Source organism: Hylobates moloch, unplaced genomic scaffold, assembly GCF_009828535.3.
Source record: "Hylobates moloch isolate HMO894 unplaced genomic scaffold, HMol_V3 SCAFFOLD_22, whole genome shotgun sequence".
In the NCBI taxonomy this organism is placed as follows: domain Eukaryota; kingdom Metazoa; phylum Chordata; class Mammalia; order Primates; family Hylobatidae; genus Hylobates; species Hylobates moloch.
Genome location: NW_026652297.1, coordinates 32,969,971 through 32,973,906, shown reverse-complemented (window position 1 = coordinate 32,973,906; position 3,936 = coordinate 32,969,971).

Below are 3,936 nucleotides of genomic sequence, written 5' to 3'. Positions count from 1 at the left end.
AAAATCTTAATGATAGAATTGCTCAACATAGGGTTAACACAAACCTTCAATTTGTAAAAACACAACGTCTGCCAAGTGCAATAAAGCAAAGCTGAATGAAATGAGATATACCTGTATGTGTGTGTGTGTGTGTGTGCGTGTGTGTGTGTGTGTGTGTGTGTATGTCTTATATATCTTATGTATGTATGGATATAGATGAAGAGATATAGGGAATTGGCTCATGTAATTACAGAGCCTGAAAAGTCCCAAGATGTGGAATTCAAAGACTGAGAACCAGGAGAGCCAATGGTACAAGTTCCAGTCCAAGTTCCAAGGCAGGAGAAGATCAATATTCCAGCTCCAAGGCCATCAGGTAGACAGAGTAAATTCCCTTACTCAGCCTTTTTAAAATTCAGGCCTTCAATTGATGGGATGAGGTCTGCCCACACTGGGGAGGTCAATCTGCTTGACTCAGTCTACTGATTCAAATGTTAATCTCATCTAGAAACACCCTTATAGACATACCCAGAATAATATTTAACCAAATATTTGGGCACCCCATGGAGCAGTGAGGTTGACATGTAAAATTAATCATTATAGGGTCCTCAGCCCTCCTGAATGAAGGATTACATATGCCATTCCAACAGTATCTATGCAAGATGTGGATGAACTCCAGAAGAGAATAGAGCTTAAGTTGTTTTTCCAAGAAGCACCACAGCCCACACAATCACGTTGATATGCTTCTAGTGTGACTGTACCATCAATTTTCTGGGTGTGCCTGGAACCTCGATGTTTCTGAATCACTCATCCACAGAAAAGGACTCATATATCAGGGTCCTTAATTGCAAGTAACAGACACTGATTCTGACTGACATTAGTAGCAAAGCGATTTATTAAAAGGATGTTGGGTAGCTCACACCCACTCACTGAGAGGCCTTGGAAAACTAGACTTGAAGGCTACATAACGAGGAGGAGCCATGATCAAAATTACTTTTATAGGATTGGTTCTATTTCTGTGTGACTATCACTGCTGCCTCTGCCACTGTATGGAGATAGCGCTGCAGGCACTTCTGGCTCTGGATGAGCAATAGCCATTGTGGCCCCGGAGTTCATTCTTGGTACAATGCTGCCAGATAGAATTATCTGCGGTTTTCACTTCTTTGCATAACTGCCTACTGGCTCAAAGTCTGCAGCAGGTGTTTTGTTGTTGTTGTTGTTGTTGTTGAGATGGAGACTGGCTCTGTCAAGCTGGAGTGCAGTGGCACGATCTTGGCTCACTGCAACCTCCATCTCCCAGGTTCAAGTGATTCTCCTGCCTCAGCCTCTTGAGTAGCTGGGACTACAGGCATGTGCCACCATACTTGGCTAATTTTTTTTTTTATTTTTAGTAGAGACGGGGTTTTGCCATGTTAGCCAGGCTAGTCTCAAACTCCTGACCTCAAGTGATCCTCCCGCCTTGACCTCCCAGAGTGCTGGGATTATAGGCATGAACCACCGTACCTGGCCCAGGTGTTTCTTATTGGTGGAGTCTAGATCATGTGCCCATTACTGACATGGAGGAGAGCCCGGGGAAGTGAATTTCTGGAATTTTCTCATGGTTTCTAAAGTGGCAGATGAGTTTTGCCTTCTACCAGAAACTGCAAGATTGGAATTCTCTGAATTTTGCCAGTATAGTGAGGACAATACAGAATTGTAGTTAAAAGTGTGAACTCTGTGTGGAGTCCAAACTCCTTGGATTCCAAAATTTGAGGTCTGCCACTTACTGTATGACTTTGTCTTTTTTTGTTTGTTTGTTTGTTTGTTTGTTTTTTGAGACAGAGTCTAGCTCTGTCACCCAGGCTGGAGAGCAGTGGTGGGATCTCAGCTCACTGCAACCTCCACCTCCCGGGTTCAAGTGATTCTCCCGCCTCAGCCTCCTGAGTAGCTGAGATTACAGTGCCCGCCACCAGGCCCAGCTAATTTTTGTATTTTTGGTAGAGACGGGGTTTCACTGTGTTGGCCAGGCTGGTCTCGAACTCCTGACCTTGTGATCCGCCCGCCTCGGACTTCCAAAGTGCTGAGATTACAAATGTGAGCCACTGTGCCCGGCCAATATGACTTTGATTAAATTATGAAATATCCCTAGGACTCAGTTTTCCTATCTGTAAAATGAGAATAGTAGTGCCTAGCTCATAGGATTTGGGTGAAGATTTTCTTAGTTAATATGGATAAAGCACTTAGAACAGTGCCTGACACACAATAAGCCCTCATGTTAAATGTTAGCTCTGAAGGTGGGGCATTCGAGTGATTGTGGTCAAAGAGCATGGTAACTGTTGATCAGAGACCACTAGTTTGGTTGTCCAATGCACATAATATACTCTTCTTCCCATATTTACATTTCCAAATGTAAACTGCAAAGCTCCAGGCTCACATAGTGCAGCGGAATATAACAGAAAATATATCTGTCCCTCTCCCAAAGAAGAGTGCCCCAGTGACTCATCAGTTACCACATCTAGCTCCATGATAGGCTATTTGGATAAGCTTCATTCTCATGGACCGAGTACTGATACACCCTACATAAAATGATGAGGGAAAAGGAGAGGAACAGGAAGGATAAAATTCACAAAGATACACACATGCTTACTTGACACACCAGAAAAGAAAACACGGTGAGATGCTGTAGTTCTTGTTCCTAACCTACTGTTGAAGCCATGGTTAATAATTAGGACTTCTCTTCTAGGGCTTCCATTCCTTGTAGCCAAGTGTGTTAGTCAGGGTTCTTTTAGAGGGAAAGAACCAATAGGATATATAGATATATAATTGATATATATGTAAATTCATATATATGAGCTTATTAATTCATATATATGAGTTTATTAATAGGATATATATATATATGAGTTTATTAAGTATTAACTTACATGATCACAATGTCCCACAATAGGCCATCTGCAAGCTGAGGAGCAAGCAGAACCTGTCCGAGTCCCAAAACTGAAGAACTTGGAGTCTGATGTTCAAGGGCAGGACGCATCGAGCATAGAAGGATGTAGGCTGGGAGCCTAGGCCCGTCTCTCCTTTTCATGTTTTTCTGCCTGCTTTATATTGGATGGCAGCTGATTAGATTGCACCCACCAGATTAAGGGTGAATCTGCCTTCCCCAGCCCACTGACTCAAATGTTAATCTCTTTTGGCAACACCCACACAGACACACCCAGGATCAATACTTTGTATCCTTCAATCCAATCAAGTTGACACTCAGTATTAACCATCACTCCAGGTGACGTGGGCTACTAAGAAATGGATAACAAACGTTGCAGTAGTTTTTAGTAGTGTGTTCAGGTGAAAATCCTTGATCAGGTGACATTAGAGCAGGGACCTGAAGGAGATAGGGAATGAGTGATGGGGTTGTCTAGGGGAAAGCCTTCCATTTTCAGATTAAGGTAGGTTAGGTTATTCTGGCAAATCCTCTTGCTGAAAATAGCTAAAATGTTGGATTTTAAAAATACACTTTTTATTTTGGAACAACTTTTGGCTTATGCAAACATTGTTAGGATAGTATAGAGAGCCTCCATCTACCCCTCACCCAGTTTCCCTTATTGTTAACATCTTGCAGGACCACAGTACATTTGTCAAAACTAGGAAGCCAGCATTTGTACAAGCCTATTAACTCCAGCCATTATTTGAATTTCACTAGTTTTTAAATTAATGTCCCTTTTCTGTTCCAGGATTTAATCCTGGATACCACATGCCATCTACTTGTTATATCTCCTCAGTTTCTTCTGACCTGTGACAGCCTGGCTTTGTTTTTCCTGACCTTGACATTTTTGAGTACTGGCTATTTTGCAGAATGCCTCTCAGTTGGATTTTTTCTGATTTCTTTCCTTCTTTCCTTTCTTCCTTCCTTCCTTCCTCCCTTCCTTCCTTCCTTCCTTCCCTCCCTCCCTTCTTTCTTTCTCTTTCTTTCTTTCTTTCTTTCTT